The following is a 12148-nucleotide window of genomic DNA, read 5'->3' as shown; positions in this document are numbered from 1 at the left end:
CCTCATCAAAGCGTTTGTTCCAACTCCGAGATGCTTGCACCAGTCCATAAATGGATCGCTGGAGCTTGCACACCTTGTTAGCATTCTTAGGATCGACAAAACCTTCGGGTTGCATCATATACAACTCTTCCTTAAGGAAACCGTTAAGGAACGCCGTTTTGACATCCATCTGCCAGATTTCATAATCGAAAAATGCAGCTATTGCTAACATGATTCTGACAGACTTAAGCATCGCCACGGGTGAGAATGTCTCATCGTAGTCAACTCCTTGAACTTGTGAAAAACCCTTTGCCACAAGTCGAGCTTTATAAACGGTCACATTGCCGTCAGCGTCAGTCTTCCTCTTAAAGATCCATTTGTTCTTAATAGCCTTGCGGCCCTCAGGCAGTACCTCCAAAGTCCACACTTTGTTCTCATACATGGATCCTATCTCGGACTTCATGGCTTCTAGCCATTTGTTGGAATCTGGGCCCACCATTGCTTCTTCATAATTTGCAGGTTCATTGTTGTCCAACAACATGATTGATAAGACGGGATTACCGTACCACTGTGGAGCAGCACGTGGTCTCCTCGACCTGCGTGGTTCGACAGTAACTTGAACCGGAGTTTCATGATCATTATCATTAACTTCCTCCTCAACCGGCGTCGCAACGACAGAGGTTTCCCCTTGCCCTGCGCCACCATCCAGAGGGATGAGAGGTTCGACAACCTCGTCAAGTTCTATCTTCCTCCCACTCAATTCTCTCGAGAGAAACTCCTTCTCGAGAAAAGCTCCGTTTTTAGCAACAAACACTTTGCCCTCGGATTTGAGATAGAAGGTGTACCCAACTGTCTCTTTTGGGTAACCTATGAAAACGCACTTTTCCGCTTTGGGTTCCAGCTTTTCAGGCTGAAGCTTTTTGACATAAGCATCACATCCCCAAACTTTAAGAAATGACAACTTTGGCCTTTTGCCATACCACAGTTCGTATGGTGTCTTCTCAACGGATTTTGATGGTGCCCTATTTAAAGTGAATGCAGCTGTGTCTAATACATAACCCCAAAACGATAACGGAAAATCGGTAAGAGACATCATAGATCGCACCATCTCTAATAAAGTACGATTACGACGTTCGGACACACCATTACGCTGTGGTGTTCCATGCGGTGTCAACTGTGAAACAATTCCACATTGTCTTAAGTGGGCACCAAACTCGAAACTCAGATATTCACCCCCATGATCAGACCGTAGGAACTTGATCTTCTTGTTACGATGATTTTCAACTTCACTCTGAAACTGCTTGAACTTTTCAAATGTTTCAGACTTGTGCTTCATTAAGTAGACATAACCATATCTACTCAAATCGTCAGTGAAGGTGAGAAAATAGTGATATCCGCCGCGTGCCTCCACGCTCATCGGACGCACACATCGGTATGTATGATTTCCAATAAGTCAATGGCACGCTCCATTGTTCCGGAGAACGGAGTTTTAGTCATCTTGCCAATGAGGCATGGTTCGCACGTGTCAAGTGAATCAAAGTCAAGTGACTCCAAAAGTCCATCGGTATGGAGTTTCTTCCTGCGCTTTACACCAATATGACCTAAGCGGCAGTGCCACAAAAACATGGCGCTATCATTGTTAACTCTAACTCTTTTGGTCTCAATGTTATGTATATGTGTATCACTACCAAGATTCAATATGAAAAATCCTCTCACATTGGGTGCATGACCATAAAATATGTTACTCATAGAAATAGAACAACCATTATTCTCTGACTTAAAAGAGTAACCGTCTCGCAATAAACAAGATCCAGATATAATGTTCATGCTCAACGCAGGCACTAAATAACAATTATTCAAGTTCATAACTAATCCCGATGGTAACTGAAGTGAAACTGTGCCGACGGCGATTGCATCAACCTTGGAACCATTTCCTACGCGCATCGTCACTTCATCTTTTGCCAGCCTTCCCTATTCCGCAGTTCCTGTTTCGAGTTGCAAATATGAGCAACAGAACCGGTATCGAATACCCAGGCACTACTACGAGAGCCGGTTAAGTACACATCAATAACATGTATATCAAATATACCTGATTTTTCTTTGGCCGCCTTCTTATCAGCCAGATACTCGGGGCAGTTGCGCTTCCAGTGACCCATACCCTTGCAATAGTAGCACTCTGTTTCAGGCTTAGGTCCAGCTTTGGGTTTCCTCGTCGGATTGGCAACAGGCTTGCCGCTCTTGTTTGAATTTCCCTTCTTTCCTTTGCCGTTTCTCTTGAAACTAGTGGTCTTATTCACCATCAACACTTGATGCTCTTTACGGAGTTCAGACTCTGCGACTTTCAGCATCGCAAACAACTCGCCGGGTGACTTGTTCATCCCTTGCATGTTGTAGTTCAACACAAAGCCCTTATAGCTTGGCGGCAGTGATTTAAGAATTCTATTAGTGATAGCCTCTTGCGGGAGTTCAATCCCCAGCTCAGCTAGACGGTTTGAGTACCCAGACATTTTGAGCACATGTTCACTGACAGACGAATTCTCCTCCATCTTGCAAGCATAGAATTTATCGGAGGTCTCATACCTCTCGATCTGGGCGTTCTTCTGAAAGATAAACTTCAACTCCTGGAACATCTCATATGCTCCATGACGCTCAAAGCGACGTTGAAGTCCCGTTTCTAAGCCATACAAGACTGCACATTGAACTACTGAGTAGTCCTCCTTACGTGTTAACCAAGCGTTCTTAACATCCTGGTTAGCCGTAGCGGGTGGTTCATCTCCTAGCGCAGCATTAAGGACATAATCCTTCTTCCCAGCTTGTAGGATCAACTTAAGATTATGAGCCCAGTCTACAAAGTTGCTTCCATCATCTTTCAACTTAGCTTTCTCTAGGAACGTATTAAAATTCAGGGTGACTGTTGCGTGAGCCATGATCTACAACACAAATATATTCAAAGTGGACTTAGACTATGTTCAAGATAATTAGAGTTTAACTTAATCAAATTACTTGCTAAACTCCCACTCAAAAAGTACATCTCTCTAGTCATTTGAGTGGTTCATGACCCACTTACACTAGTTCAAGTCCGATCATCACGTGAGTTGAGTATAGTTTCAGTGGTAAGCATCCCTATGCTAATCATATCAACTATATGATTCATGATCGACCTTTCGGTCTCATGTGTTCCGAGGCCATGTCTGCACATGCTAGGCTCGTCAAGCTTAACCCGAGTGTTCCGCGTGTGCAACTGTTTTGCACCCGTTGTATGTGAACGTTGAGTCTATCACACCCGATCATCACGTGGTGTCTCGAAACGATGAACTGTAGCAACGGTGCACAGTCGGGGAGAACACAATTTCGTCTTGAAATTTTAGTGAGAGATCACCTCATAATGCTACTGTCGTTCTAAGCAAAATAAGGTGCATAAAAGGATTAACATCACATGCAATTCATAAGTGACATGATATGGCCATCATCACGTGCTCCTTGATCTCCATCACCAAAGCACCGGCACGATCTTCTTGTCACCGACGCCACACCATGATCTCCATCGGGGTTGTCGAGCTACTCATGCTATTACTACTAAAGCTACATCCTAGCAAAATAGTAAACGCATGTGCAAGCACAAACGTTAGTTTAAAGACAACCCTATGGCTCCTACCGGTTGTCGTACCATCGACGTGCAAGTCGATATTATCTATTACAACATGATCATCTCATACATCCAATATATCACATCACATCGTTGGCCATATCACATCACAAGCATACCCTGCAAAAACAAGTTAGACGTCCTCTAATTTTGTTGTTGCATGTTTTACGTGGTGACCATGGGTATCTAGTAGGATCGCATATTACTTACGCAAACACCACAACGGAGATATATGAATTGCTATTTAACCTTATACAAGGACCTCCTCGGTCAAATCCGATTCAACTAAAGTTTGAGAAACCGACACTTCCCAGTCATCTTTGAGCAAAGGGGGTTACTCGTAGCGATGAAACCAGTCTCTCGTAAGCGTACGAGTAATGTCGGTCCAAGCCGCTTCAATCCAACAATACCGCAGAATCAAGAAAATACTAAGGAGGGCAGCAAAACGCACATCACCGCTCACAAAAACTTTTGTGTTCTACTCGAGAAGACATCTACGCATGTACCTAGCTCTGATACCACCGTTGGGGAATGTCGATGGGAAACAAAAAATTTCCTACGCGCACGAAGACCTATCATGGTGATGTCCATCTACGAGAGGGGATTTCCGATCTACGTACCCTTGTAGATCGCATAGCAAAAGCGTTAGTGAACGCGGTTGATGTAGTGGAACGTCCTCACGTCCCTCGATCCGCCCCGCGAACCGTCCCACGAACCGTCCCGCGATCCGTCCCACGATCTAGTGCCGAACGGACGGCACCTCCGCGTTCAGCACACGTACAACTCGACGATGATCTCGGCCTTCTTGATCCAGCAAGAGAGACGGAGAGGTAGAAGAGTTCTCCGGCAGCGTGACGGCGCTCCGGAGGTTGGTGATGATCTAATCTCGGCAGGGCTCCGCCCGAGCTCCGCAGAAACGCGATCTAGAGGTAAAACCGTGGAGTTATGTGGTCGGGCTGCCTTGGAAAAGTTGTCTCAAATCAACCCTAATTGCGCCATATATATAGGAGGAGGGAGGGGAGGCTTTCCTTGAGGCTCAAGGAGCCCCAAGGGCTGCGCCACCAAGGGAGGAGGAGTCCTCCTCCAATCCTAGTCCAACTAGGATTGGAAAGTGGAGTCCTTCTCTCCTTTCCCACCTCCTTTTTTTTTCTTTCTCTTTGATTTTCTATCCTTGCTGCATAGGGCCCACTTGGGCTGTCCCACCAGACCACCAATGGCTGGTGCGCCACCCCCAAGGCCTATGGGCTTCCCCGGGGTGGGTTGCCCCCCCCCCCGGTGAACACCCGGAACCCATTCGTCATTCCCGGTACATTCCCGGTAACTCCGAAAACCTTCCGGTAATCAAATGAGGTCATCCTATATATCAATCTTCATTTCCGGACCATTCCGGAAACCCTCGTGATGTCTGTGATATCATCCGGGACTCCGAACAACATTCGGTAACCAACCATATAACTCAAATACGCATAAAACAACGTCGGACCTTAAGTGTGCAGACCCTGCGGGTTCGAGAACTATGTAGACATGACCCGAGTGACTCCTCGGTCAATACCCAATAGCGGGACCTGGATGCCCATATTGGATCCCACATATTCTACGAAGATCTTATCGTTTGAACCTCAGTGCCAAGGATTCATATAATCCCGTATGTCATTCCCTTTGTTCTTCGGTATGTTACTTGCCCGAGATTCGATCGTCTGTATCCGCATACCTATTTCAATCTCGTTTACCGGCAAGTCTCTTTACTCGTTCCGTGATACAAGATCCCGCAACTTACACTAAGTCACATTGCTTGCAAGGCTTGTGTGTGATATTGTATTACTGAGTGGGCCCCGAGATACCTCTCCGTCACACGGAGTGACAAATCCCAGTCTCGATCCATACTAACTCAAGAACACCTTTGGAGATACCTGTAGAGCATCTTTATAGTCACCCAGTTACGTTGCGACGTTTGATACACACAAAGCATTCCTCCGGTGTCAGTGAGTTATATGATCTCATGGTCATAGGAACAAATACTTGACACGCAGAAAACAGTAGCAACAAAATGACACGATCAACATGCTACGTCTATTAGTTTGGGTCTAGTCCATCACGTGATTCTCCTAATGACGTGACCCAGTTATCAAGCAACAACACCTTGTATATAATCAGAAGACCCTGACTATCTTTGATCAACTGGCTAGCCAACTAGAGGCTTGCTAGGGACAGTGTTTTGTCTATGTATCCACACATGTATATAAGTCTTCATTCAATACAATTACAGCATGGATAATAAACGATTATCTTGAAACAGGAATTATAATAATAACTATATTTATTATTGCCTCTAGGGCATAATTCCAACAACGATGCACATGCTATCATCCAAGTCCGTGTACGTACAAGAAATATGGATGATTTCTGGTCGTGGGGTTTTGAAAAGAATGGACTCTTCTCGGCCAAGTCAGCATATAAGATGATGTTTAAATAAAGAAGAGGAGGGAAGACTGGTTAGAAGGGCGACCAGGGGCGTCTGATGTTAACAGTATGAGCAAAGCTTGGGTCTCTCTGTGGAAGGTTATGGTTCCTGCTAAAATCAAGTTGTTTCTTTGGAGGCTAGCCAAGAATTATATCCCAACATAAGATGTGAGGAAGAACAGGAATATATCGACGAGAGATGTATGTGGGGTGTGTGGTGCCCAGGACTCTTGGTGACATAGCCTGCTTGAATGTACAATGGCGCGATGTGTTTGGGCACTGGTCGATCCGGGGCTGCTGGAACACATGATTGAAATTACAACTGAGGTCTGCTAAGGCATGGTTGTTTGCTATGATGGACGTACTGAAACATGAAGATTTTATTCGAATGGCTCTCACTTTGTGGGCAGTTTGGTACGCAAGGAGGTAACTGATCCATGAGGATATTACTCAAAGTCCTTATGAAACATAGGCTTTCGTCCAGAGATTTCTCTCAGAACTTGACCAATTGGACAATGGTACAAAAGGCCATGCAATAATAGACCGGGGAGTAAGATCAGATCATAGGAGATGGATTTCAGTGTCAACACATCACAATATGGGAGCGGCAACGACTGTATGTAGGAGTCGGGAAGGAAAGTTTCTTGGCTCCTGAGTGCTCACAATACAAGGATTAGTCGATCCGACAATTCTTGAAGCTGTAGCGTGTAGAGAAGTTATTGCATTAGCTCAAGACCTCGGATTGCAAAGAGTTCGGACGGCTTCACACTCCCAGGGGTGTGTGAAGCATATACCCAATGAGGAAGGAGAAGATGGAGGCATAATAAAGGAAATCTTAGTTAATCGTCAAGCACTTAAGTCATGTAATTTTTGTTTTGAACCTCGAGCAACTAATGTTGATGCTCATAGACTTGCTATGTTCGGTGTGTCACTCCTTCCTTGGAGGCACATTTGGTTAGGTTTTCCTCATGATCCGGTTGTAGTTCTTGTAAACATTCTGGTCAATCTATAAAGATCGCCGGTTTTGCTAAAAAAAAGTATTTTCCTCTTGACGACTTTTCTGTTTGGTTCTTCTTTTTTTTTTAAAAAAAAACTGGCTGGTGATTTTTTGATAGATTTACAAATAATGTATTGGTGCGAGATTGTAGATGCATTAAAAGTCTTGTGGGATTGTGAGACATCTTGTCGCAATGAACGCCAAGTTGGACTTCCTCCCTCACCCACTTGCCGCTGTCGAGGTAACGAAGGGACCACCATAGAAGTCTCACGTTTCAAACCCAAAAAAATACATTCTCGGCCTCGCGGCATTGTGAGCAAGCTAAAAATTGATCGCAACTGTGTGTTCTTAGAAAGTGGGGCGTAAAAATTAAATGATTTACGAAACAAAAGCGGGAGCAGATTTTTTTTCCACAAAACATAAACAAGACCGTACATGCTCAAGTATATTTTTATTACTTGTCTACATATAGCCTATGTACACATTTTGGCCAGCTCCATCATATCCAACTAAAAAGTACTTCCTTTGTCTCAAAATAAGGGCTCCTTCGATTCAAAGAAATTCTATAGAATTTTTAAAGGATTCGAATTTTCCCTACATTGATCCTTTGATTCATATGATTGGATCAAAAAAATAAAATTCTATGAAATCTTTTGTACTGCATTTTATAGAAAATCTAACATCCATTTCAACCTTTTTTTACGATTCCTTTGTTTTTCCTGTAACATCAAACACTCCTTGTTGATCCTATAGGATTCAAATGGACATACCATTCCAACCCTCTACTTTTCTTGTTCCCGCGTTTTTAAAATCCTGCAAATCAAAGAGGTCCTAAGTGTCTCATTTTATACTAACTTCAATATAAAATTATACTAAGTTTAAAATACTTATTTTAAGACGAAGCAATAGCTAATACACTCTCTCATAATGCTTCTCTCTCACAGACCATACAAATCGTCGTTTGACCCATTTCACTGTTGAAAGTTCGCGGCGATTTATGTGCTTGTAGCCAACGTTCCCTAATTGCCTCATCAATTGAACGAGTTTGTTAGCTTGGTTGAGTTTTTGGGTATGGGTCAGTGGTTTTATAGACCCTGTATATTTTCCCTTTGAACCTGTGTTTGTAATCGTATTTGTGATAAAAAAAAACTACAACACAACGCCTCAAACGATACCTCATACGTCCGCAAACATGTCCAGTCAATGATCGAACAGAAGAGAGAAAAAAAATGATCCAATCAGATCCCTCGTATCATCTCTATACGTTCGGACTATTCGCAAATTTTTATATCCATCTCAAATATAGAAAGAGTATGAGGTTGAGGACGCGCACGGATGGGCCTGGTCAGTCTACCACGTAAGACCCGACCTCATCCCAGACCATTTTTTCCTTTTCTTTATTTATTCATTTTTTTACTCCTCCTCTTCACCAATCAGGTAAAAGTGATCGGACATATTAAAAATAAAATAAAGAATGTAGCTACGCGAACAGACAAATAAAAGACATATTCGGTCATTGACGGGATGTCCGCATGTAGATGCTTTAACAGTCTACGATAGTATATTCATTTTCCAAGATTTCATACTTCTTTTCTCTTATGCAAAAAGATACAACGAAATGTGACAATGCTCCCACTTCGTTTCATTTCCAACCCGGTCTCTCCATTTTCAAGTTTATTACAGATATAAGACTTTTAAAGGCAAACCATGGTCTTTTAGAAAAGAGCCGGTGATCCTCAATTCTCCGTTCGCGCAGCCCATTCTCACTTCTTCGCCCAACCTAACACCATCTACAGCCGGACTGAATAAATCCGTCTTCTATATGTTCGCGGATGCGTTCAGATACGTCTGCGGATGCATTCAAATAATCGCTTATATTTCGTTTCGTGCATTCAGATACCTTTATACAAAGTCATGCACGTTGATCATCCGATATAAATTATCTAAATTTAATAGTAAAAAGAAACAAATGATATCATAGTTCAATCAAACGGACATGCCAAAATGAAATGAATGTTCGACCGACAAGTGATGTCAGATCACTGGCTGGACGAGTTCGTCCATGCCCCCTGCTTCGCCAGGGCATCCATCTCGGCCTCCATCCGCACTGCCTCCTCCGCCTGCATCCTGGCAACGATCGTCGCGTGCATCCGGGCTGCCTCCACCGCCTGCATCATGGCCTCATGCTCCGCTACCGCAGCCGTAGCCGCCTCAAACGCTCTACGGTCGTTGATCTCCTTCTTCCTATCCATAAGTCATTTTGGCATGTTCATTCAAAGTGGGTTCATCCGCGAGCATGATTTTTTGCATCCTCCGCGTCACGTGAGAGTTGCAACCTCTCGAGCTCAGTGTCTCCAAATGTCCTGTCCTTCTGGAGTTTCTATTTGATCGCGACCTCTTGCTTCTCCAATTCGATCTTCTCCATCTGAATTTCAAGCCACCTCTCTGCCCTTGTCCGATACAACTCCATCCTCTCTGTCGTGTTTTTTGTCACAGCAGATGTCCTCGTGAACGGACTTACTGATGAGGCCATCGTCGCGGTATGGTGACTCGAAGGGTTGATTGGGGACGAGATACGGATTTACCCAGGTTCGGCCCCTCCAATGGAGGTAAAAGCTTACGTCTTGTTTTTGTATCTATATTGATGGGAATATCGATTAAAGGATGCAGAATCGCTAACCTAGCTCTCGAGGATTTTCTTACTTGATTTCTTTGGCTCGGGGGCTCCCCTTTATATATAGGTAGAGGCCCGAAGTTTACAACAGAGTCCGGGTCGAACTAACACCCATGACCTATTACAAATCTAGCATATCTTTCTTCCCAAGTTAGGAAAACTTCTAGCGTCTTCTGCTCTCTGGGTCTTAAGTCGCCGTTTGGTCTTGGGCCATAAGGCGGTTTGAGTCACAGCCCTTGGCAGCCCACCTTTCAGCTACTCCATACGTGCTCCCCTTTTGCTCGATGCCACTTATTGGATCCAATGTTGTGTTCAGCCCAGATTTGACCAACACGATGTCCTCATATCTTGAGAAAGCAATCCCTCTTGCCTTCGTCGTCTTGCCCTTCTTCTTCTTCTTCTTGGTAGGATTGGGATCGGATGTTGCCCCAATCACAAATGCGCCCGTCTCCTTCATTTCCTATTCCACATGAGCCGGATCTTCATTCTCATTTATCATACTTGACAAGTATGTCTCCTACACTTTCATGGTTTGCAAGCAATCATCTTGTGCGAACTAGTGAACCATACGAAACATTAATCATTAGATCGGACATGAGCAAACATACTCGGTCTTGTTGAGACATTTCGTCGAACATGTCGAGTGCAGGCCGGGCGGTGGGGTTGAACGTGCTCACCCGTTCCCGAACGAGTTGTGGGGACTCACACTCATGGACCGACGGCTGCTGCGTGGCCGAAAAGCTCTCCGAAAGGGTCCAGCTGGCCGTCTCATCCTCCTCCTCCTCGGTCTCGACGGTGCCGGACAACACAATCCGCGTCGGCGCTTGCATGGATGGGGTGAGGGGAGCCCGACGCGCCGGGGGAGACACCTCGTTGACGACGCCTGCTTGTACATGTGTGGCCAACCCCCTCTGTCGCTGCCGACGACAGTGCAGCTTACGTGCAATGTCCTCCGGCTTGCAAGATGAAGCGTAGGAAGGGCCACCAATGAACGAGGCGGACTGCGTCTCCGTCGCGGCGGTCGGGACGAGGTGGAAGACATCACGGCAACAGATCAGGGCAGGTGGTAAGGATGGAGAGCAAGGGCACCGGATGTCGAGGGGTCAGGTGCGGAAAATGTTGACGGGTGGCGAGAGGAGGAGGAATGGTTTGGGGATTTGATGCAATTTGAGGTAGGGTCGGGGTGTCGAGTCCGACGTGGCGGGCATACTCAGGCTCCCCATATCCGTCCATATTAAGGTTGAAAATGTGATCTCGGTCAGCCTGCGTGTTTAAACCGACTTAAGAGACCCATTTGGGTCGGATTTTTATGACCTAACAACCTGTTTGGATGTTTTAAAAAGGTTTGAAAGATTGGGCTGTAGATGTTCTCGTCCAGTCTGGTCACCGTTGGAGGCCAGCCATGTCAAAAGCTCGAAAGCTTGTGACATGTGTGCACGCACGACCCAATTTCGGAACGCCACAAGTTGCAGGTGCGCTCCCCGAATCTTCGGGAAATAGGAGAATATCCGTGGGATAGGAAGAATGGAACAGGTTGGCAGTTGGTGAACCAAGAGATGCTGGTCATGGGAAATGGCTCGAGCTGGAGCACACGTCCAGCTGCGCAGCACAACTCACAAAGCTGGTGGTGGTTCCGCGGATAAACAAGGCGAGGGAGAGCATCTCAAATTCTGAATAATCTAGTGGGTCTTCATTTTTGAGCTCGTGTTCAGATGCATACATAGCTCGTATCGTATCATACACGTACACCCTCCTCTCTGTCCAACTTAAAATTGAACGAAGATTCCATTAAAGAAAATATTGAACGAAGATACTGCGAATTCAATAACAGCTCAAAGACCGTTGTTTCTGAAATAGGCTTTTGTCCTGTTTTATACGTATAACACAAACACGAGGTAAGACTGAACGATACAAGGTATGAGGAGACCCTCGTACAAACAGATCCTAGGATAATCGGGCAACGTAAACACACGCGACTACGTTGTCGAGGAATTGCATAACCCAAATACTCGCTGTTTGGATGGTTGAGAAATTCAAATATTAAATCTAACCTTGATATCGAACAGGTTTTTGCCTCATGCTATTGCGTGCAGACGATCAGGTACCATCGGCCTCATCCACATGAATGGTGAAGGATGTATTGAGTTCGGGGCAAGCTTGTAGGTGCTTGAAGCAGAGGAGGGTATCGTCATGCAAGCCGTTGAGGTTGTCACACAGCAAGCAAGCCCATGCCCGATGCTCCAAGTCGATACTATGGTTGAAGTAAGTCCAACAACGCTTGCAATGCAGAAAGATGGTCACTGCAGCTACACGGATGGTTGTCGATCGTCCAAACTTATCGCTCGTAGCGAAGGGACATCACGGAGGTGTCCTACTAAATGTTGCACTCGTG

Source organism: Hordeum vulgare, chromosome 7H (assembly GCF_904849725.1).
Source record: "Hordeum vulgare subsp. vulgare chromosome 7H, MorexV3_pseudomolecules_assembly, whole genome shotgun sequence".
NCBI lineage: Eukaryota > Viridiplantae > Streptophyta > Magnoliopsida > Poales > Poaceae > Hordeum > Hordeum vulgare.
The sequence above is the reverse complement of the archived record's forward strand: the minus strand, read 5'-3'. Positions refer to the sequence as shown.